We start from the raw sequence: 25,362 nt of genomic DNA, 5'->3' as shown, positions 1-25,362 counted from the left end.
GCATGGACCATTGTTTCCTGGTTTCCTGTGTGTTTTCTAATATTTTGCTGCACCTGGACACTTTGATATTTTAACGTGTTACCTCTGGAATTTAGATACTGAGGCATCTGTTTCTTAAGGTTGTATCTAACTGTATTATGACAGATATTTCCTTGAATGCCAGGAGCTAACAAAAATCAATCAACCAACCAATCAGTCTGTCTATCAATCAAGAAAACACCTTTTCCAGTGTTTGCAGATTGACCTGTTTGAGTGCTCTCCTTCATAGCTTACCTGACCTAACAATGAATTTACAGAACAGCCTGAGGCAAAGTGTAGGGTCCTTCCCAGCTTTTCTAGGCATGCATCTTGTTTTGGGCATGTGCGTGGGGCTTTAGGAATTCCCTCATTTACACAGATCCAAATGTCCTTTCCCCCCCACAGTATGTCCTGCAGCTGGCAGTCCTTTGTGCCATGTAGCTGCCATTGGACTGTTTTTCTAAAGTGTTCTGTAGGAGAGCTCTGGAGCAGCCTCTAGTGTGAAGCAAATTTTGGAACAGTTAGCCTGCAGTGAGTGTCCTGGTTCTGTCTTTCAGGCTGCCACTAGACATATTCACCCTGGTAAATGCTCCCTCCAGAACCAAGATCAGGGACCCACACTAGGAGAGTGTGCCAGCACTGTGCCAAGCTGACAAGGGGATAGGGGAAGGGCCAGCAAGTTTAAGGGTGCCACACAATTTTACTGTTTTCAAGCTGCCTTTCTCGATTCGGCATTCAACTTGTTACTGCCACCCTTTTACTGTTTTGCAGAACTTAGAGAAAGATTGTTTTGCCAGTTATAGTTTGTTCTGTGGTGGGGGTGGGGAAGGAGAGAGAGGATGGAGCCCTGGAGCATCTCACTCTGCTATCTTGAAGATGTCACTGTCTCTGAGTTTTTTATTACTGCTGTAAAAATTACCACACATTTAGTGGCTTAAATCACCTCCAATTTATTATTTTATAGTTCTGTAGGTCCTAAGTCTGATATAGGTCTTACTTGGCTAAAATCAGGTGTTGGCAGGGCTCTGAGGGGAGACTGTAGGAGAATCCATTTCTTTGCCTTTTCCAGCTTCTAGAGGTTTTCCACATTCCTTGGCTCTTCATTCCCTTCCATCTTCAAAGCCATTAATAGTGGGTTGAGTCAGTCTCACGTCCAATCACTTCAACTTCTCCTCCATCTTCCTGTTCCCTTTATAAAGATTTGTGATTATATTGGACCCATCCAGATAAACCACGATAACTCCCTAGTTCAAGGTCAGTCAGCCTTAATCCCATATGCAACCTCAATTCCCTTTTGCCATGTAACCTAACATTTCCACAGTTTCAGGGGGTAGGAGATGGATTTTTTTTGGGGGGGAGGGGCATTATTCTGCCTACGACAATCCTGACTTCTAAAACCATTGTTTAGTGTTCTCTGCTTTTGAAATTTATTTAAATGGAATCATACAATCTATATTCATGTCTGGCTTCTTGCATTTAAATTACTTTTGTGCGATTCATCATTTGTTGCTTGTAGCTGTAGTTGTTGATTTTCATTGTTGTATAGTATCATATTGTATGAATATACGCAGTTTATTTATCCTTCATTATTCTATCCTTGATAGCTACTTGAGTTTTCATTTTTTTCCCATTATGGAAAAGGCAGATATGTACATTTTTTTTTACATCTTTTGGTGCATACATACTCATATTTCTGTTGGGTTTGAGTAACATTGATGAGGCTTAGGGTATGTGTATGTTTAACTAGTCTGATATACATATATATCTATATATATGCATATATATGTATGTATATATATGTGTATTTTTTTTTAATTTAACTTTTCTGTGTTCCTATGTTTTAAGTATATCTGGAATAAACAGCATTTAGCTGCATTTAAAAAATTCAGTGCAACTTTTTTTGTCTATTGAAGAATACTCATATATTTGGATTTATTTTTACTATCTAATTTTGTACTATTATTTATCCTGAATTTTTAATTTCTTTTCCTGTTTTTTTTTAATAGTCCCCCCATTCTGCTTTATTTTCCCCTAATGAGTTGGAAGTTATACACACTGTTGCATTTATTTTAGTGATTACCTAGAAACTGTAACATGTATATTTAATGTAACAAACTATAAACTTAATATATTTACCTTCATCTTAAACAAGATAAAGCCTTATAATGATTTAACTCTATTCATCCTCTCTCAATATATGTGAAATTGAGCAGTAGTAGAATTTAGACATTATTGTTATTGTTTAGTACAGTCAGTGTACTATGTTTATAATTTTATTTGCTCATCATTACTTCTTGCATTTTGAATCTTCCTTCTGGTGTTACTTTCCATTTTCCAGAAGTACATCCTTTGGAATTTATTCTAATAAGCATCTATTGATAGTAAACTTATTTTTTTCTATTACCCTTTTTTTTTAATTTGAATTTTTGTCTAATTTTTAAATCTTATTTTATTTACCTAAAAATAAAATTTATTTTGCTCTCACTCTTAAAATGTAGTTTCATTGGATAAAGAATTCAGGATTGAATTTCATTGTTGCTATTGAAAACTCATCTGTCAGCCTGTCATTTCTATGAAGAATAATCTGTCTTTTCTTGCTGCCTAGTTTTAGGATCCCTTCTTTCTCAGGTGTGCTGTACTTTCACAAAGAGATGACTGAGCACCAATTTTATATTTTTAGCATGGCAATTTTTGGCTTTCCAGAATTTATGTTACCTATCATCAATTCAGGGAAATGTTCAATCTTTATTTCTTGAATTTTGCCCTTCCTCCATTCTATTATTTACTTTTTGAACTCTGATTAGACACTTGTTGCATCTTCTTACTCTATCCTTCATGCATTTCAATTTCTCATATTTTCCATTTCTTTGTCTTGAACTGCAGACAATTTCTTCAGATGATCTTTCACTTAACTTATTCTATTAATTCTCCCTTCAGCTGCCAAATTTGATGTTTAACCTGTCATTTCAGCTTCTAATTTCAATTATCATATTCTTTATTTCTATAAGTTCATTTTGGCTCTTTTTCAAATCTGCCTGGTCAATCTTGATAGTCTTCTGTTCCTTCATTAGCTTTATTTCCTCTTATTTCTTTAAAAATTTTAAACACAATTTTTAATACTCTGTTTCTGATAATTAGAATATTTGCAGTGATCAGAGCTATTATTCTGAGGTTCAGTATTTCCTTGTATTTTTAGTGATATTTTATTATGAAGTCATGTTTCTTGGAAACGTACATGTAGGATTTCCAGAGAAGATTTACATTTGCTTATCCAGGTACCTGGGGGCACTAAAGTGACCACCTTTCTAATTTTCAGCTTGGGGGTTTCTGGGTCATACAAATATTGTGAATTCTGGTCCCACACAATATGCTTGCAGACTTGTTTAGAAATCCTCAGAGGAGAGTTTTTTCTTTTCTTTTCTTTTTTTTCTACTACATCCAGAGTTAAGGTGGAGAGAGTCAGGTATCCTTACCTTTTCCTTCTGTAGGTCAGATTTTGTTTTTGTTCTTCCACTGACAATGTTGCCTTTCAGGGGTCTAGCTTTGGGGAGGTTTTGCATAAGATTTACCGGCAAGATGCCCAGGTCCCATAGAGTAGGATGTCTTCTTAAACCTAGACAAGATCACAGAAGGCTTCTCAGATAAAGTGACACATAAGGGACACTTAGGCTGAAGCTGGGCTTATTGAACCATAAGTGGGAGTCTGCCATGCAATGGGCGTAATTAAACTGTGTTCACTACAAGGCAGGAATCATGTCCAGTGTGTTCATTGCTGTGTCTCCAGCACTTAGCTTAGTATCTGGCACATGATGCTCAATAAATATTTTTTAGTGTCTGAATAAGTAAGAAGTTTTCTAGGTGAGTGAAACAATACATATAAAGCAAACAAGAGGGAATAAATAGCAAAACCTTATTAAAAAGAAACAGATTTGGTTAAACTATGGGCCATTTTTCATTTGGTAAGTATCTTACCAAAAGCAAGTGTTTTCAGAGTACTTGCTTTTGGTAAGATACTTATTTAGGACACAGATAGTGCCATATTTCTAATAGGGACAATATGCATAATAACTATAATAACTATAACACTTCTCCTTTGTGTACACAGATTAGTGTATCTCTCACAATAAAATAGAGTGTGAGCCTTCATACATCAGAGCCTCTCTGCTGACAAGTTGGGGATTGGGAAAACACTAAATATGTTTGCAAATAAATATACCCTTGTCTTTAGTAGAAAAAAGGAGGCAGGCGTAAATGTTTGCTAAAAATATGGTTGTAGTTAGGTTGCAATCTGTAAATATTTGAGCTGTCAGTTTGCCACAGAAGAGGTGATCCTAGTGAAGAGAGTTTGAGAAGGATCCTGGCTGGTCAAATGGTAGGAAGGTAGGTCCAAAGGTCTAAGGCCTCTAAGGAAGAGATAGGTTATGCAGAATGACAAGACCTTTCTGCCTGGATTTCTGGCTAAAAGGGCTGCAGGAGGCCTGTGGTTTTGTGATTGTCATAACCTCATTGAATCTCTGAGCACTTTTTTTCTTTCCCCTACATGGATATAGGGAAAGGGAAGAGGGGAAAGGGATATATATTCTTACCTTTTTTTTTTAAACAAAAAAGGTTCTGATTGTGGAAAAAATATCTAGCTGATCCTAGGAATTTAATCAAGAAGCTAAAGCAACATAGTCTTATAGCAGAAGATTACATTGGCTCATGTTATTGTCATGCATTGAATTCCAAGTTATTAGGCCAAAAATGTGGACTTGGCAAAGATGAGAGTTACTGTCAATTGTTCTAGCTCCTGAAAGTGGATGTGACTGGCACCAGTGGCTGTGTAAGTTAACAGAAGCTGAAATCAACATTATGTTAACTTTGGTTCTATTCTAAAAACACTGTATATATCCAGAGATATGTAAGATGTGTAAGATATGTAAGATGAAGCTTTTTAAGGGCAGGGATCATGATTATATCCCCTGGCATGATGCCTGGCCCATAATAGTTGCTCAAGAAAAATGTGTTCATTAAATAAATGGCACAAAGGTTACTTTGGATTGCTAAGATCAGAACAGTATTTGCCATTATTTTGGATGTTGGCGTGGGATTTGTACACCCTGGAACAGTTTCTTCTCTTTGCAGCTAGTAATATTTCTCTGTTTATGACAAACACACATTCTTGCACACTGGCACAATGGTCCTGGAGAAAGTGGTACAGACATATTTCCACTGCATTTCTCAGAAGAACCAGTAATATCACTCTCTACTGGTGAGTTGCTTTTCTTTATCAGAAGGTTTTAATTTTGGGGGGTTTTAGTCCTTTCTTTCTTCCCAATAGAGGTGAGTTCTTCAAGAAAGAGAAAATTACTTAATCAAATTTGATTGAAATTGATAGTATTTTACTGCTCTGAGGGAGACAGAGTATAAATTGATCTTCCTTGTGCATTTTTCCTGCACTAGACTGCATATGTTTGTACATCCTTATCTATATCATGTTTTATTCTATAAACATGTTTCTCTTCAGGGAGGAGGTATGCTTGTATTTACTATAACTCACAAGTTTCAAAAGATCTTAAAAAGAGGCCCAAGAGTTTGGGGGTTCTTGGTTTTCACTTACAAATAAATGGGCAAATATTTAGCAACTTCTGCCAAGAGAGGTTTCCACAATGGGGCCAAATCCCTAGGAATAAAAACTCAGATATGGCAGCAAAACATTTCCAGAGATGTCTTTAAGCCTCCAGAAGAGAATAGGAGAGGAGAGTGAACAAATTGTAGTATATAGCTTATAGAACACTTCTATGCATACCAATTCATTTAAGAATTATATTCCTGTTTTACCAATGGGGAGTCTAAGGTGTACTTAGGTTAAATAACTTTACCAGAGTCACATGGCTTATAAGAGGCAGGGCTGAAACTCAAATGTAGGTTTCTTATTCCAAGTTCAATGTTCTTACTTTAAGTCCAACTTCATAAATGCTGAATATTTGTTCTATCTACTTTACTTTTATAAATGATAGGATTGGTGGGGATGGGATGTATCCTTTTGATTCTTGTTACTGTGGCTTCAGTTTATTATTAACATTGTATTAAAAAAGATATTGGCAACCTTGACTGAACAAAAGTTAACCCATATTCTAGTACTCAAAATAGCCACGGTCAGAGATGAAGTCAGTAAGGGAAAGGAGGACACCTGAATAATGAGTTTCCTTATTGATGGCACAAGAGAAGGGCTCAACATCCTGCTACATCTGGAAGAGCTGAATTTAGTCAAGTTAATGTAAGGGAGGGAAGAAGTCCATTTGTGTTCTTGATGAATAATGAAGGAGTGAGTTGTGAAGTGGCTAGTTCCTGACCTCCTCTCATTCCAGTGACACTTGTGACCCTGGGGAGGCATACAAGCTGAGGCTGTCCCTGGCACCTAGGCCATGGACGGAGGTTGCAGAAGGAATATATAGTCCTTCTACAGGATTTAACTTATGACTCTACTTTTGAGATTCCTAAAGCCTCCGTTCAGATGAGTTAGGTAGAATGCCTGTTTCTCTGGGCTTTAAAACTCATCTTGCAAAGAAATAACAACAAAAAATCCCCCCCTCAAGTAATGATTTTCCTGGCATGGTCTCAACTCCAGAGAGTCTCAGAAATACACAAGCTTGGCCTATACCAGTCACTTCTCATCCTGGCCAAGCAGCTATCTGAAGTAATGTTTTTGACTGTAGCAATATATTAAAATGTGACTTCTATATGTGTAGGCAAAGTATTTGTAGGAAAAAAGAAGAAAAAACAATGTAATTCTGAGGCATTCTCTTAGTGATTGTCAAGTATAGAAATTCTATTTGTTATAAGTTGTTAAATTGGAAGTATTAACTCAGGGTTTCTCAGCCTTCAAGACTATTGACATTTTGCGCTGGGTAATTCTTTGTTTTGGGGGTGGTGGTGGAGTTCTGTGTATTGCAGGATGTTTAGCAGCATCCTAGATCTCTATCTACTAGATGCCAATAACACCTTCCCAGTTTTGACAACCAAAAATGTCTCTAGACACTGCCAAAAAAATTGCCTCTGGTTGAGAATTTTTTTAACAGCAGCACCAAGACATTACAAAAAAAAAAAAAAAAAAAAGCCAAGCCAACAATAAAAAGTCCTCACTGAAATCAGAGTTCTGAGATGGACCCCCCCCTCTAGAAATTTCAAAGGATTTAGACAAAATCAGGTAGATAATTCTGCACACTCACAGGAAGTTACTAAAGATCAAGTATAATTATTGAGGAAGATTTCTTTGGAGACAGCTGCTCATATGTTGTGATTCTTACCACAGGCACCTGCCTGCTTTCCTCTTACCTCAAGCTGAGTGAGAGGGGCTTTCAATGGAACTACTCAGGGTGCTTGATATGTGTCTCTTGCAGTGAAAGGGGCACAGCAGATCTGTGTCTGACTCCTGCCTGGAAAATATAGAGGACAAGCGAAGTACTGGCAGCTGTTTTGAAGCTGCACTGAGATTGGCCTGTACTCGTTTGTTTGGGCAAAAAGTGTAGGAGAGCTTCCTGTGGACCAAATGTGGGCCATAAAGAGCTGCTACTAGCCTAAATAGCACCATCAGAAAAAAAGCTCACCTTTGTCCAGACAGTTCACTTTCAGTTCGAAAATAGCGATGATATACTAATTTAGTTTGGGCAAACACTTTACTGCCACCTGCTGGAAAATTATCAAAATAAATGCACAAATCTCTATGAGGATGATGTGGACGGCATCCATCAGAATTATGTACGGTACACACCTGCACAACTATATGGGGGAGGAGGGGCCTGGGCCACTAGCAAATGGGCCAGTGTAAGGGTTATCCTAGATCCTATCTGACAGGGTCCCTTACAAAGAGGAATAGATTTCAACAGGCAAGAAGCTGGACGTGGATCGCCACATTTCTAGAAGTTGAAGAGGGGAGTAAAGAACTGCCAGAATAGAGTACTTTTGCTTAGATTAAGGGAACTATGGTGAGAAACCACCATATATGGTGATGATGGTGGTCTCTGAAGTAACTATAAAAGTATCCATGGGAAAAAGTCAGCCTTAAACATCTGCCATGCTCAGAGAATAATAAGCCAGCATATGAAAATAACAGTCAAGAGCTTTTCTGCTTTTCTTTCGTTCCCTCCCTTTGGCTCTGGTTAGTAGGTTGGGGGAGAACAAGAAAGACTATTAGTTAGGACTATACTTCCATCTCCAAGGCAAGTAGTGTGCCAGCTGTCCCCAGTTGGAGAAGGGGGAAAGGTTTCAAACTTCATGTCTGTGACTCAATGACCACAGAACTTATGGAATCTGAGTTTTCAATAAGAAGCATGATAAATCTACTCCCAGTGCACAGGTTTACAGGGATGATGAAAGATAAAAATAAGGCTTTTTAAAAAAATTATGTTTAATACCCTAGGAGTCCTGCACATCAAACATAATGAGTTATCACAAAGTAAGATCTGGAAAAGATAGCCTTCAAGGACATGTTCTTGAGTTTTACAAGGGAAAAATGGTCACTGACTCAATTCATTTGTTTTTTGAGAGCCCATACTTTGGGGTAGAGCACATAAATGCAGAGGAGTCCCTTTTTCTGGGAGCTTAGGTTTCATACTTGGAGTAAGTTACCAGTTATGGTCAGTTATGTCAGCAATGTCAACAAGAGCCTGTGTTGCATAGGTGGTGCAGGTTTAGGAGGGTTTTTACTCTCATAATTTATTCTCAAAATTTTTTACTCTCTAATGATCAAGCTTTAGATGCATCATGTTGCCTCTGGATCTCCAAGCATGGAATCACAGGTAAAACTCCCAATTAAGATGCTTAAAGACAGATGGAAGGCTGAAAGCCCAGGATGCATCTTAATTGGGTTGCTATGAAATCAGGGTCTGTCTGGTTCTCAGTTTGGCAGATTCAGAGATACTTCATTTCACTCAAGCTTACTCAGGGGATTCTAGGTGATTAATTCATTAAAAAAACAACTTCATCATTTAAAACAATGAATAGAAACTTATTTATAAACCATGTGAATTTATTAATTGACAAAGACTGTACAGATTATATAACTATTACTGGTCATGTACCTTGGACATTCACTTCTTGTTGGGTGTTTTGATTTACTCTGGAGACCCCTTGAGAGATGGAAAGGCTACTCGATGAGTGCAGAACCACAGCATGGGTCTTTGTATGTTTTTAAAGGATATCCAGAATTTAAGTTTGCTAGGATGTAAATTTCTTGAAGGCAAGGATCTTATTTACTGATACTAAGAGACTAGAACATAATAAGTATAGTAAGTGCTCAATAAATATTTGTTGAATGAGTGACTGAATCTGAATTAAGCTTTTTAATAGCCCTGAATAATGAGCATTGGTCCTGGTCATTAGACTCAGTAGCCTCTCTCCCGGATAAAATGGGAGCCCCACAATACATTCTTATTCAGACTTGGCTGGTTCTAGATTCTTTGTGGACCCCACCCTTCTGTTATGACAGCATCAACTGGGTATGTGATACTTAGGTTACAGCTGATTTATTTCAGTCTCTCTGATGAAATTTGGGAGCCACCCTGGCCTCTGTAACACATTTACAGATCATCTCATAGGGTGACTTTTTCTTTTTAAAAAATCTTCTCCCAAATTTTATGAGGGTTCTTATTTTACGTTTTCCAGGTTACTGACTTCTAGCTCAGGCAGGTAGGGGACAACCGTACTGTGGTGGTATATATTTTTACAGACACCCAGAGTTCTTTGTTTAGGTGTGGATCGCCCCGCCGTCAAGGAGTCTAATGGAAGAACACTGCGTTTTATTCAATGGAGGATCTCAAAGTCCTTAACAGACTAAAGCAAAGAGATTGGCTGAATATTCCTACCTTTGTGAGCGCGAGAGAGCTTCAGGGTTGGTCGGGGTGGCTATATGCAAGCAAGTACCGACTCCCTAGACTCAGAGTTCATTCTTTGGCCTCCTTTCAGCACAGCCTCTGAAGCTCCTTGTAAACATGTAGCCTATCGACCTTCCTATTTCCATACCCTAACGATGCAAGAGGCACATGTTCTCTCAGGATCCTAGGTCAAATCTCTAGGTCTTCAGGTGAAGGGGAAGGGTGAGGAGGCGGGCAGAGCGTAGGTGCAGCCTCGACATCCCCGGTCTGACCCACATCTCTGGGAATGGGAACGTGAGTCGCTGCTCAGGTCTGCCCTGGCGGTTTTCTGTTGAGGTCTCTGTGCTGCTCACCTGGATAAGGCCCCGTCCCCCGGGCTTTTCCACCCTTTTGCAGGGGGCCATGGTCCCCTCCCCAGAGACCCACTGCGAGGTTGGTTTCCCGAATTTTCCCTTTATCCGCCCTATGCCCCCTCCCCACTTTCCTCTTTCTCCTTTCCAACCTCCCCCAAAGCGAGGACCCTCAGACATCTCCCTCAGACCCGCACCTGGCTTCTTGCATTTCATCTCAGGACCCAAATTTGGGGTGGGGGAGTGTTGAGCCGGCAAGTTACAGAGCTTGGGGTCGCGGTAGACCTCCCCTCTCCTTGGCTGCGCGCGCGCGCCCCACCCCCAGGCCGCGGCCACGCCCCTCCCCCTCCCACGCACGTCACGTCCGGCCCGGCCCCCGCCCGGCCCTCCGCTCTCCTCCCGCCCGCCGTTAGGGAGGCTTTGCGCTACAGCCGGTTCCTCCACCTCCACCGCCGCCGCCGCTCCCGCCCCATCTCTTCCGTCTCCGCCGCCTCCACCTCCAGGAGAATCCAGTGGTCGCTTACCGGGCTGGCCCGGTGCAACCGCCGTCGCTTCAGCCGGCCGGCACCGGTCGCCCCGGAAAAAGGGTCGCCGGCCGCGGAGCCACCTGGGCCCTCAATTTTCGGCCTCTTGCAGTCGCCGCGGGTTCTGGAGAAGCGGCAGCGGCCGGGGAACGGGTCATCGCGGTTCCAACGGTAGGTAAACGGGCGGGTACCCGTATCTGCGCATGCGCGGGTCCCCGCGGCCCTGCCCCCCCACCCCCCTCAACCCCGCAGCCCTGGAGAGTTGTGTCCCACCCGCTCCCGGTCCAAGGGCCTTGCGTTTTGGGGATCTGGGGGCCAGCCGCAGTACCCTGCAGCTGGGGCGTTCCGAAGAGAGGACCCTTTCTCCGTTTGGTGAGAAAGGAAGGTGGAGTCGTGCCCCTGGTTGCCAGGGGGTGTGGCAGTCTTCGGTTTTCAAGTCACTGCAGTGCGCGTGATCGGGCGTGCTCCTTCACCTCCTCGCTCCCCCAAAGTAGAAGGTTCATCAACCCATGATTATTTGCTAGCCTCCCCTGCACACCGGTCCTGCGCCATTTCCCTGCCCACTTCCTTCATGCTGGGCAGCGAAGTTGGTGCAGGAAAAAGTGTGGTTTGGTCCGGTCTCAACTGCGCCCCTTAGTAAGATCACGTGAGTTGAGTGGTTGCCGACTTCCTTAAATCGCTCAGAGAAAATGGCCAAAATTGGGCCGTCGCTGCACTGAGGAGTTGTCTAGAATGCACTCTGCATAGGCCAGGCCAGAGGAACGCTTTGTACAGCATTAAGTTTCAGATGGGGCGCCTGGTTTTCAAGATAAGATTGTAAGAAATTGAATCGGTTGGCTCACTTGCCCAGTGGGAAATTGGAAAACTCCTTTTGTTTATAAACAATTAAAAATCAAACTGACTTATAGAAACGCAGTTGCATAATTTAATTCGGTTTGCTATTATCATCAGTGAAAAAAATACTTATGTTGGGCATTTACCCTACTTTCAAGGAGCTGGTAATCTAAAGATGGTAACAGCAACCAGGGTGTAGTACAGGCTATGAACGTTAAATAACTGGGGTGTACTTGCTATAGGAGGCAGATATTAAACGATGGATTTGAAGCATTGACTTTCTGCGGTTTGAATAGTGTGAGGCTGTGTCTTCAACTCTCCTTTTTGTTAACCCTGTAATACGCCTTGGCCTGGATTTCTCACAGGTACTGTGCTCTTAGTAAGTACTTGTTGAATGGAATTGAGTGATCTCTTCGGTATTTCCATATTCATTGGGAGCCCTTTCCTGCTTTCTTAATCTGTGCTTCTTTTTAGTATAGGAAAGTATTTTCTCTATTTGAATTGGGTCACCAGTTAGGGATTTGTGTGATGCAACTTAAGTCCTTGGGAAGGTGTAGACAGGCATATCAGTGTGGCATAAAATCCCTCACTGGGTGAAGTAAATGTTACAGTGTGTTTTCTACTAGAATACTCTTGTTTAAACCACTGAAATAAATACATAGTGACTTATCTGTTTTTTTTTCTCGCTAATGACAACTACTTTATCATTTATGATTAACCTCAGTCCCTGTCTGCATGGTTTCCCCTTTGTATACTATTAATCTTTGTACACTAAGTTTAATATTGGGGAATATAATAGTAGAAATTCTTTTTGTAGTTATTCTTTTTTTCTTTGCCTTTTTAACTGCTTTCATGTGTAAAATACAGTGACATTAATTTCATTCCCAATATTGTGCTATCACTACCACCATCCATTACCAAAATTTTTTCATCACCCAGAACAGAAACTGTATACCCTTTAAGCAACCCCCCCCCCAACTACTTTCTTTCTCTTATGCATTTGCTTATTCTAGAAATTTGATACATGTGAAGTCATGCACTATTTGTCCTTTTGTTTCTGGCTTATTTTACTCAACATCATGTCTTCAAGTTTCATCCATGTAGCATCTATCATAACTTCATTCCTTTTTATGGCTGAATTATATTTCATTGTATATATATATATATATACACCACATTTTTATCATTTTATCTGTTGACAGACAAAGGTTGCTTCCACCTTTTGGCTATTGTGAATTATGCTGCCTATGAACATTGGTATGCAAATATTTGAGTACCTATTTTCAGTTCTTAGGGTATATACATAAAAGTGGAATTGCCAGGTCATGTGGTAGTTCTATATTTAACTTTCTGAGGAGGTGCCAAACTGTTTTCCACAGCATCTGCACCATTTTACATTCCCACGAACAATATTTGACAGTTCCTATTTTTTGGCATCTTCACTAACATTTGTTATTTTCCTTTTTTTTTTTTAAAGAATAATCATTCTAGTGAGTGTGAAATGGTATCTCATTGTGGTTTTGGTTTACAATTTCCTAATAGCTAATGATGCTGAGCATCTTTTCATGTGCTCATGGGCTCCTTGTTTCTCTTGTTTGAAGAAATGTCCATTCAAGGATTTTTTTTTTAAAATTCGGTTTTATTGAGATATACTCGCATACCATACAATCATCCATGGTGTACAATCAACTGTTCACAGTACTATCTTATAGTTGTGCATTCATCACCCCAATCTATTTTTGAACATTTTCCTTACACCAGAAAGAATCAGAATAAGAATAAAAAATAAAAATAAAAAAAGAACACCCAAATCACCCCCCATCCACCCTATTTTTCATTTAAGTTTTGTCCCCATTTTTCTACTCATCCATCCATACACTGGATAAAGGGAGTGTGATTCACAATCACACTGTCACCCTTCTTCAAGAGTCAAGGCTATTGGGTTGGAGTTTGGTAGTTTCAGGTATTTACTTCTAGCTATTCCAATATATTAAAACCTAAAAAGTTTTATCTATATATTGTGTAAGAATGTCCACCAGAGTGACCTCTCTACTCCATTTGAAATCTCTCAGCTACCCAAGCTTCACTTTGTTTCATCTCGCATCCCCCTTTTGGTCAAGAAGATGTTCTCAATCTGATGATGCCGGGTCCAGATTCATCCCCAGGACTCATATCCTGCATTGCCAGGGAGATTTACACCCCTGGGAGTCAGGTCCCATGTAGGGGGGAGGGCAGCGAGATCACCCTCCAAGGTGGCTTAGTTAGAGAGGGCCACATCTGAGCAACAAACAGGCACTCAAGGGGAGACTTTTAGGCACAATTATAAGCAGGTTTAGCCTCTTCTTGCAGCAATAAGCTTCATAGGGGCAGGCCCCCAGACAGAGGGCTCAGCACATCAAGCCGTCAGTCCCCAGTGTTTGTGTGAACATCAGCAACAATCCAGGTGAGGAAGTCCAATGCCTCCGCATTCTCCTCCAGCTCTTCAGGGGGGCCCCGAATATATATGTAATTATTTTTAAAGTTATTTTGTACCTGAGTTAAATCTTATATCTGAAAACCTGAGGGTTCTGAAAAGAATGAAATACTGAAAATATTTTTTCTTTTTTTATAGAAAGAGAAAATTCCTGTTTACAGATGGCTAAACAGCAAAGAGACTGTGTTTTTTTATCTTAATGTTTTCACTTATTTAAAGTCACACTGTATTTAGGTCAACTAGGCATGTATCAGAACCGATAACACTTCACCATTACAAAGGTGCGTCTTTTAATGAAGACTATCTTCATCAATGAATAAGATTAGCGCTAGGGGCAGAAGAGGGTTATTTGATGGAAAGAAGGGAAGGGTAGTCCATACACATGAACTTGACCAGAGTCAGTGTTCCTTAAGCCTGAGAGGGGTGGTGGCTTTCCCAAGAAAGGCTGGAGGTTAATATGTGTGTAGGCTCACTGTTAGGGTTTGCTGATGCTCCCGTTATGCAATATAACAAAAATGGATTGGCTTTTATAAAGGGAATTGTTCTAGTTTGCCAATGCTACTGGAATGCAAAACACCAGAAATGGATTGGCTTTTATAAAGGGGGTTTATTTGGTTACACAGTTACAGTTTTAAGGCCATAAAGTGTCCAAAGTAATGCATCAACAATGCGTTGGCCAATGGCATCCGGAAAACCTCTGTTAGTTCAGAAGGCACATGGCTGGCGTCTTCTTGCTCCCATGTTGCGTTTCAAAATGACTTTCTCCCAGGACGTTCCTCTCTAGGCTTCAGCTTCTCTCCAAAATGTCACTCTCAGTTGTTCTTGGGGCATTTGTCCTCGCTTATCTTCTCCAGAGCAAAAGTTGGCTTTCAACGGCTGTCTTTGAACTGTCTCTCATCTGCAGCTCCTCTGTCAGCTCCTGTGCGTTCTTCAGAGTGTCCCTCATGGCTGTAGCAAATTCGCTCGTTCTGTCTGAACTTACATAGGGATTTTTTTGTTTTGTTTTGTTTTGTTTTTTTGTTTTTGTTTTTAAATATTCATTTTATTGAGATATATTCACATACCACGCAGTCATACAAAACAAATCGTATATTCCATTGTTCACAGAATGTGGTACCCTTTTTTTATCTTCATTTTATTGAGATATATTCACATACCACGCAGTCATACAAAACAAATCGTACATTCGATTGTTCACAGTACCATTACATAGTTGTACATTCATCACCTAAATCAATCCCTGACACCTTCATTAGCACACACCCAAAAATAACAAGAATAATAATTAAAGTGAAAAAGAGCAATTGAAGTAAAAAAGAACACTGGGTACCTTTGTCTGTTTGTTTGTTTGTTTCCTTCCCGTATTTTTCTACTCATCCATCCATACACTAGACAAAGTGGAGTGTGGTCCTCATGGCTTTCCCAATCCCATTGTCACCCCTCATAAGCTACATTTTTATACAATTGTCTTCGAGATTCATGGGTTCTGGGTTGTAGTTCGATAGTTTCAGGTATCCACCACCAGCTACCCCAATTCTTTAGAACCTAAAAAGGGTTGTCTAAAGTGTGCGTAAGAGTGCCCACCAGAGTGACCTCTTGTCTCCTTTTGGAATCTCTCTGCCACTGAAGCTTATTTCATTTCCTTTCACATCCCCCTTTTGGTCAAGAAGATGTTCTCCATCCCACAATGCTGGGTTTTACTTCTTCCTTTCCAATTTGATGCCTTTTATTTCTTTGTCTTGCCAGATTGCCCTGGCTAGCACTTCTAGCACAATGTTGAATAACAGTGGTGATAACGGGCATCCTTGTCTTGTTCCTGATCTTAGAGGGAAGGCTTTCAGTCTTTCACCATTGAGTACTGTGCTGGCTGTGGGTTTTTCATATATGCTCTTTATCATATTGAGGAAGTTTCCTTCAATTCCTACCTTTTGAAGTCTTTTTATCAAAAAGGGATGTTGGATTTTGTCCAATGCTTTTTCAGCATCTATTGAGATGATCATTTGATTTTTCCCTTTTGATTTGTTAATGTGTTGTAATACATTGATTTTCTTATGTTGAACCATCCTTGCATACCTGGAATGAACCCCACTTGGTCATGGTGTATGATTCTTTAATGTCTTTGGATTCGATTTGCAAGTATTTTGTTGAGGATTTTTGCATCTATATTCATTAGGGAGATTGGCCGGTAGTTTTCCTTTTTTGTAACATCTTTGCCTGGTTTTGGTATTAGATTGATGTTAGCTTCATAAAATGAGTTAGGTAGTTCCATTTTCTTCAATGCTTTGAAAGAGTTTAAGTAAGATTGGTGTCAGTTCTTTTTGGAAAGTTTGGTAGAATTCCCCTGTGAAGCCATCTGGCCCTGGGCATTTATTTGTGGGAAGCTTTTTGATGACTGATTGGATCTCTTTGCTTGTGATGGGTTGGTTGAGGTCTTCTGTTTCTTCTCTGGTCAGTCTAGGTTGTTCATATGTTTCCAGGAAATTGTCCATTTCCTCTACCTTATCCAGTTTGTTGCCATACAGTTCATAGTGTCCTCTTATAATTTTTTAAATTTCTTTGGGATCTGCAGTAATGTCACCTTTCTCATTCATTATTTTGTTTATATGGGTCTTCTCTCTTTTTGATTTTGTCAGTCTAGCTAGGGGCTTGTCAATCTTGTTGATCTTCTCAAAGAACCAACTTTTGGTGTTATTTATCCTCTCTATTGTTTTTTTGTTCTCTATATCATTTATTTCTGCTTTAATCCTTGTTATTTCTTTTCTTCTACTTGGTTTAGGATGGTTTGCTGCTCATTTTCTAGCTTCTTCAGTTGATCCATTAGTTCTTTGATTTTGGCTCTTTCTTCCTTTTTAATATATGCGTTTAGTGCTGTAAATTTCCCCCTCAGTACCGCTTTTGCTGCATCCCATAGGTTTTGGTATGTTGTGTTCTCATTTTCATTCGTCTCTCTATATTTAGCAATTTCTCTTTTTATTTCTTCTTTAACCCACTGATTGTTTAGGAGTGTGTTGTTTAACCTCCAGGTATTTGTGAATTTTCTAAGTCTCTGATGGTTATTGACTTCTGATTGTCTTCCATTGTGGTCAGAGAATGTGCTTTGAATAATTTCAATGTTTTTAAATTTACTGAGCCTTGTTTTATGTCCCAGCATATGATCTATTCTGGAGAAAGTTCCATGAGCACCAGAGAAGAAAGTGTATCCTGGTGATTTGGGATGTAATGTTCTATATATGGCTGTTGAATCCAATTTATTTATCAGATTGTTTAGGTTTTCAGGTTATTGGTCTTCTGTCTGGTTGATAGATCTATAGGAGAGAGTTTTGTTTTGAAGTCTCCCACAATTATTGTGGAAACATCAATTGCTTCCTTTAGTTTTGCCAGTGTTTCTCTCATGTATTTTGTGGCATTTTGATTGGGTGCATAAACATTTATGATTGTTATTTCTTCCTGTTGAATTGCCCCTTTTACTAGTATGTAGTGGCCTTCTTTGTCTCTCAAAACATCCCTGCATTTAAAGTCTGTTTTATCTGAGATTAATATTGCTACACCTGCTTTCTTTTGGCTGTAGCTGGCATGAAATATTTTTTTCCATCCTTTCACTTTCAATTTCTTTGTGTCCCTGTGTCTAAGATGAGTCTCTTGTATGCAACATATTGATGGTTCATTTTTTTTTGATCCATTCTGCGAATCTGTATCTTTTAATTGGGGAGTTTAATCCATTTACATTCAACGTTATAACTGTGAAGGCATTTCTTGAATCAGCCATTTATCCTTTGGTTTATGTTTGTCATATATATTTTTCTTTCTCTCATTAATATCCTTTAATGTACCCATACCAAATCTCTTTAGTCCTGAACCTTTCTCCATGTCTCTCTCCTTTCTTTGTTTCTCTGTCTGTAGGGCTTCCTTTAGTATCTGAAGTAGGGCAGGTCTCTTGTTAGCAAATTCTCTCAGCATTTGTTTGTCTGTGAAAAATTTAAGCTCTCCCTCAAATTAGAAGGAGAGCTTTGCTGGATAAAGTATTCTTGGTTGGAAACTTTTCTCACTCAGAATTTTAAATATGTCATGCCACTGCCTTCTTGCCTCCATGGTGGCTGCTGAGTAGTCACTACCTAGTCTTATGCTGTGTTCTTTGTATATGGTGATTTGCTTTCCTTTTGCTGCTTTCAGAACTTGCTTCTTCTCTTCCGTATTTGACAGTGTGATCAGAATATGTCTCGGAGTGGGTTTTATTTGGGTTTATTTGGATTTAATGGTTCATTTAAATGCTAAGAGACAAAGCAATTAGGGCCATTAAGGAAAGGGCCACAGGGCAGAGAGATCAGTTTTTCTTCGGGATTTGCATGTGAGCCTCAGGGCCTGAGTTCTGCCCTTCCCCTTTCTATGTTCAGCAGAACTCCAGAAAGCCTCCGCTTTTCTTTTTGGGCTTTTCTTGCTGTTTCTTGCTATCCCTATCTCCTCTCTGCTGGGCTGTCTGCTCTCAGATTCTCTGGTGTGTGGTCTCAGTCCATCTATGATTGGAGTTTGAATCAGTAGAATGAGTTTCCGATGAGAGCCGTCAGTGCAGTTCTCCGTTCTCGTTCCCAGCGCTGACGGCCCCTCCTCCCACAGGACTGAGCCTGGCAGGGAGGAGCGCGGGTCCCCTGGCCACAAAAACTTAACAGATTTCACTATCTCACCAGTTCCACGTTTTCATGAGTGTTGTATGAAGTATGCCCAAAGTCAAATTGCTCTGCGGTGTCCAGTCCACGCAGTTCCTGGCTTTCTACCTACTTTCCTGGAGGAGTAACTAAAACATACACCTCACCAATCCCTCTTTCTCCTTTTGGCTCGCCTCTGCTCCCCCTGGCCCCAAGACAATCAGCAGCAGGTGTGGGTAGGGCTATCCTCCACGCCAGACACTGAGACATTGGGAGAGCCCACTCCTGCCATGCTTCACTGCACGGTTCTCACCATTGTGTCTGCAGTCAGTCCCAGGTTTTTTTTGTTTTTTTTTTTTTGTTTGTTTTTTTTTAAGAAGGACTAGTCCATCTCCAAATGCCAACCCACGGTTTCCCCACATTGCAGCATGGCCACCAGACTTTCAGTCGGCTCACTCACTTCTTTCAAAATGCAGACTCCCGGTTTCACCAAATGCATGGTGTTTGTGGATTTCATAGACCTTGTCCGGCTGGTGCATCACTGGAACTAGTGTTCTGGGTCACTTTCTGGCTTTTATCTAGTATTTTTCATGGAGGTGTTTTTTTGCCCTGTCTTACCTAGCCACCATCTTGAGTTCTCCTCTTGAGCTCTCTCAAGTAGTCCAGTGAACTAATCAAGACTCACCTTGAGTAAGCAGGGCCACACCTCCATGGAAATAATATAATCAGAGTTCTCACCCACAGTTGGGTGAGTCATATCTCCATGAAGACAATCAAAAGTTTCCACCCAACAAGATTGGGTTAATAGATCATGGCTCTTCTGGGGTCCATAACAGTTTCAAACTAGCACACTCACTTTGGGGCCTTATGTTGAAGTTCACTTTGATTGGAAGTGGAAATAATGAAGAATATTTGGGATGGAATGGAATAAAGGCTGTTTTAATGCACCAACTCATATCATGTGGTACACTAAATAGGTGTTAGTAGTAGTGGGATTACAACATTAACTCACTATCAGTTGATTTATTCATTTACCAGATAAATTTATTTAGCTCCAAGTGCCAGAGATATAATGAGGAGCAAAACCAAAGTTGTCATGTGCTGATCATTGCATAACTCTGTAAATTTATTAGAGATTGTTGAATTGTACACTTGAAATAAATTTTATGGTATGTAAACTATACCTTAATAATGCTGTAAAAAAACATAGACTTCAAGGATTTTACGCTCTGTTGGGAGACGCAGACATCAGACAGACAGAGAAGTGAATATATAGTAAAACTTTTGATCGATGTTTTGGAGCAAAGGAATGTTATACCTTTGGAAAAGTTAACAGGAGAGATCATTAGCTTTAGTGGTTGGAGAAGGCCCTGTGAAGGATGAGATTTGAGTGAGATGAAGTTGAATAGGAGGCAGCAGTGGAGAGTGTTTAAAAAAGATGAACTAGCCTGAATGAAAGACTTAGGTTGAGGAAATTGTGGTTGGTTGTCAAGAAAATTTAATGAAATTTACTGGATTTCTACTAGAAAAGGAAATATCACAAATCTTTTATGTCTAGTTATACCTAGCTTCTAGTGTAAATTTTCCTTGTGAATATGATGGCTAATGATTCTTATCTCTTAGTTTGGTTTTAAACAGTTTTCAGAGAGATGTCTTTCTGTTGCTCTTTTAGAATAGAAAAACAGGAAGACCAGTTTAGTTTACTTATTAAAGTATTTCTCTTCTAATTAAATATGACCCATTCTTAGGTTTCATTCTTAGGTATATACACAAAGAAATTGAAAGCAGGGATTCAAACAGATACTTGTACACCAGTGTTCACAGCAGTGTTACTCACTATAGTCCAAAGATAGCAGTGGCCCACTGACAAAATGAATGGATAAGCAATATATGGTGATATATGTATGGATATTTGTTGTCATAAAAAGGAATAAAGTATTGATACATGCAGTAACATACATGAACCTTGAAGACATCATGCTAAGTGAAATAAGTCAGGCAGAAGAGGACAAATATTTTATGATTCCACTTATATGAAATATTTGGAATAAATAAGCAATTTCATTCAGAGACAGAAGGTAGATCAGAGGCTACCAGGGGCTGGGAGGAGAGGGGAATGTGGTAAGCTATTGCTTCGTGGATTGGAGTTTCTGTTTTGGATGATGAAAAAGTTGTAGTAATGGAAGGTGGTGATGCTAGCACCATGTTGTAAAAATAATTACATATCACTGAAGTATACGCTTAAAAATGGTTAGAATGGTAAATGTTACAGTAATAAAAAATATTTTTCTAGCTTTGCTTTTGTTTATCAAGCTGCTGGTTTATATAATTGAGAAGGAAAACCACTTGCTGATGGACATAGGTGCTTAATATTTGGGAGGGGGTGGGGCAGGTGCTTTGTGGTCCTCATTTACAGCAAACATCAGTGATTTTGAATTAAAAATTTGGAAAGGTAGAGGGGCGCACATATAGAATTAGGTAAGATGAAGTTTTTTAATAGGAAAAAGAGACCATGTTATGGTTAGTTGTAGAATCACTTTGAAGCTAAGATAAAATAAAATTTTAACAGTTGAGAAAGGGGTATTCTAATGTTTGATGATAATCTTTGACCAGCAATATATTTTAAGTGCTTTATGAATTCTTCTCTGTGTGGCTCGATAGATTTCAGTGGAATTTTAAGTAAATTTTTCACTGATGACTTTAGTCATTGTTGCCTGGAAAGAGCATTTACCTAAAAGAAAACATTGGAAGAATTCTAGTCCTGTCTCTGACACGAGTTCAGTGGCTTTGAACATGTTTATTCAGTTCTCTGAGCTTTTGCTTTTTCTTCTGAGAAAGGGAATGATAACTTTTCTTGCTTATCTCACAGGGAATAGTCATAAGAATTTGGTTGGATGGTGAACTGGAAAGTACCTCAGAAGTGATAGTATCAGTTCATATATTGGGGTTCTGTTATTGCTTAGTGTTCAGAACTGGCAAAACAAAGATGAAGTCATTCTTTGCTCTCAGAGTTCACAATCTAGGAGGGAAGACAAAAACATAAGTATACATCGGTGCCTTTTTCAGATCAGCTTTTACAGAGTCTGTGCAAAAAGAGGAACATTCTGATCTTAAGGGACCCATTTAGTTGGAACAAGTTGTGGAATTATCTTCACAATACCCTTTACCTGAAAAAGTGAAATTTATTGTAGTTTTGTATTAATAAGCATCAAGGAATGTTAGGCTAGTCTTCTTAAAGCCCTGTTCCTAACAGTCTGTGGTAGACCCTGGGTGTGCTTGTTTTCTAGAAGAGAAGAGTTGAAAGGTTACTACAATAAGAGTAGTCCTGAAGAGTCAAAATTTATCAAAATTGGGATTTTATGCACACATACAACTGACCAGAATGTGTTCTTTATTATTCCAATATGCTTTCTCAGATAGTTGTGTTGCTTTCAGAATCAGAGTGCTTTTTAAAGAGGTGTCATCAGCGTACTGATGATGAGCAGGAAGAGCTAATTTAGCAGATATTCACTTTGGCTTAATAGAAAATCATGCTAAAATAGTGGACAAGTGACACAGGAGTGTATGTGGGGGAAGAACACCTGTTGGTAGCCATCTTGCCCTGGCATATTACAGGCTTACCTTTTGATCAGGAGACAAGCATTTAAGTGTCAGGCAACAAACTTTCCTTATATTTCCACACATAGGATTGAACATTCCTCTACCACTCTCCTGTGTTTTACACACTAATTGATGTTTCACACTGATTGATGTTTGAACCACGTAAAGCTCTATATCTGACTGCTGGCACAGGTCTCAAAAGGTCATCCTTTGCTCGTATTTCTTCATCTAGTCTATAGGACCTCACTGTCTCTTTGGCTTTATGAATCAGAATTGTGGCTATTTTCCAAATGAATGTGAAAATAAGTTTTTGCCCTTGTAGTAATACTTTCTAAATGTTTTTGTTCCTTGAGATTTAAATTGCTTTCATTAGAAAGATAGGCATTTCCATCCACTGGCAAATTCTAGCATCACCATTTAAATATTCTGGTATATAGCTATGTGACTTCAGACACATGATACTTTGTTTTTATAATGTAAAAGGGGTACAGCCATGAGTTCCAGGTATGAGAAATAACTTGTAAAGTACTTACTGATATTCCGTATATGATATTTGCTCTACCTTTCTTGATTTGATTGTCTTTAGTTATTGATGGAGGTAGATATGGCAGCGATTTTGATGTTTTATTTAATTCCATCACTTAAAGAGATATCCCTGCTTGTTAATCCATTTAACTTCAACACAGCCAATCCTTTTTTTAACTTCCCACTAATTACTTTTTCTTTAATAGTGAAGTTGTGGGTTTATAGAACAATCATGCACGAAATACAGAATTCCTGTCTCCCACCCTATTATTAACAACTTGAGTTTGTATGGAATGTTTGATACAATTGATGATAGCACATTTTTACATTGTGCTGTTAACCATAGTCCATGTTTTAACTTAGGGTTCATGGTTTGTCAACACAGCCAGTCTTGTTTACTTTTCCTTTATGTCTTTAGTCAACATAAATTTTAAAAACTAAATTACATGCCTAAGCATGATCACATTTTTCTTGTTCACCAAACTTCTAGTAATTGTCAAGTGTTAGCTCTATCTTCCTCTGTCAAGCCTTCCCTGTCTTCCTGAGGTAGACAGTGCCCCTTCTATGCTTACCTTTGTAGCAATCATCCCACAGAATTTAGCAGCACTTCTGTCTTTCACTATAGAGGATCCTTGAAGGCGGAACCCTGTCATTTCATCTTTGTATCCCTAAAGGCCTAACATAGCAGTGTTATTCACTATAGCCCAAAGGTAGAAATGGCCCATTGACAAAATGAATGGATAAACAATATGTGGTGATACATATATGGATATTAGTCATCATAAAAAGGAATAAAGTATTGTATACGCAGTAATACAGATGAACCTTGAAGACATCACGCTAAGTGAAATAAACCAGGCGGAAGAGGACAAATATTGTATGATCCTGCTTATATGAAATATTTGGAATAAATAAGCAATTTCATTCAGAGACAAAGTAGATTAGAGGCTAACAGAGGCTGGGAGGAGAGGGGAATGGCAGCCATTCTAGTAGGTGTGAAATGATATCTCATTGTGGTTTTGATTTGCATTTCCCTGATAGCTAGTGAAGCTGAGCATATTATCATGTGCTTTTACGCCATTTGTATTTCCTCTTTAGGAAAATGTCTGTTGTCTTTTGTCTATTTTTTTAAATGTAATTTTATTGAAATACATTCACACACCATACAATCCATCCAAAGTATACAATCAGTGGTTCACGGTATCATCACACAGTTTTGCATTCACCACCATGATCATTTTTAGAACATTTGCATTACTCCAGAAAAAGAAATAAAAAGAAAGATTCTTTGCCCATTTTTTAAGAGGGTTATGTGTCTTTTTATTATTGAGTTGTAAGATTTATTTTTATATTCTAAGTAGAAGTCTTTGTCAGGTAAATGATTTGCATTTATTTTTCCCATTCTGTGGGCTGACTTTTCATTTTCTAGATTGCTATAGTTTTTTGGTAGATATCCTTTATTAGATTAAGAATGTTTCTTCCATATGTATTTTCTGAGAGTTTTTATTACAAGTGGATGTTCCATTTGATTTAAATGTTTTTCTGCATGTATGGAAAATACGATGTGATTTTTCCTTCCATTTTTCTGTTAATTTGGTAGAATGTTTTGATTTCTTTAAAATGATTTGAGACCTACAGAAAAGTTGGAAGAATTGTACAAAGAATTCCCTAAACCTTTCACCCAAAACATGTGATTGCTTTCTCATTTTATCGCATGTAAAAAATGATGAATCCTTTGAGAGTTGCAGATGTGATGGTTTTGTACCCATAAACATGTCAATGTGCATTTTCTATCAATGAGATTTAATCACAGTAATTATCAGATTTATTTATTTATTTAGTTTTAAATTCCGTTTTATTGAGATATGTTCACATACCATATAGTCAGTCATCCATGGTGTACAATCAGCTGTTCACAGCACCATCATATAGTTGTGCATTCATCACCCCAATCTATTTTTGAACATTTCCTTGCACCAGAAAGAATCAGAATCAGAATAAAAAACAAAAATAAAATAGAACACCCAAATCATCCCCCCCATCCCATGCTATTTTTCATTTAGTTTTTGACCCCATTTATCTACTCATCCATCCATACACTGGATAAAGGGAGTGCAATCCACAAGGTTTTCACAATCACACTGTCACCCTTGTAACCTCCCTTGTTATACAGTTGTCTTCAAGAGTCAAGGCTACTGGGTTGGAGTTTGGTATTTGAGGTATTTACTTCTAGCTATTCCAAAACCTAGAAAGTGTTATCTATATGTTGCATAAGAATGTCCACCAGAGTAACCTCTCGACTCCATTTGATATCTCTCAGGCACTGAAGCTTTATTTCATTTCATTTCGCATCCCCTTTTTGGTCAAGAACATGTTCTCAATCTGATGATGCCAGATCCAGATTCATCCCCGAGCCTCATATCCTGCTTTGCCAGGGAGATTTATACCCCTGGGAGTCAAGTCCCACATGGGGGGAGGGCAGTGAGATCACCTGCCAAGGTGGCTTAGTTAGAAAGATCAAGGGCTACATCTGAGCAACAAAGA

The 25,362-nt window shown here is 39.1% G+C and overlaps 1 protein-coding gene and 1 long non-coding RNA gene across 6 annotated transcripts in view; one reads left to right on the top strand and one right to left on the bottom strand.

Annotated features, from left to right (window-relative positions):
• Window positions 1–1,046: 1,046 nt before the first annotated feature.
• Window positions 1,047–10,494, bottom strand: LOC119508339. The gene is made up of 3 exons (XR_005211452.1): window positions 10,420–10,494; window positions 3,492–3,631; window positions 1,047–1,207 (listed from the first exon to the last, which is right to left on the bottom strand). It is a non-coding gene; the product is annotated as an uncharacterized LOC119508339 (long non-coding RNA).
• Window positions 10,495–10,596: 102 nt separating this feature from the next.
• Window positions 10,597–25,362, top strand: part of FAM13B (family with sequence similarity 13 member B) — a 128,509-nt gene continuing 113,743 nt past the window's right edge. For all 5 annotated transcript variants that reach the window (XM_037800784.1, XM_037800780.1, XM_037800782.1 and 2 more), the window contains exon 1: window positions 10,597–10,917. The gene's annotated coding sequence lies outside the window, so the exon portion shown is untranslated. The remainder of the gene's footprint in view (window positions 10,918–25,362) is intronic.

The sequence above is a fragment of the Choloepus didactylus genome, chromosome 13 (genome assembly GCF_015220235.1).
Source record: "Choloepus didactylus isolate mChoDid1 chromosome 13, mChoDid1.pri, whole genome shotgun sequence".
Classification (NCBI taxonomy): domain Eukaryota; kingdom Metazoa; phylum Chordata; class Mammalia; order Pilosa; family Megalonychidae; genus Choloepus; species Choloepus didactylus.
The sequence above is the reverse complement of the archived record's forward strand: the minus strand, read 5'-3'. Positions and strand labels throughout refer to the sequence as shown.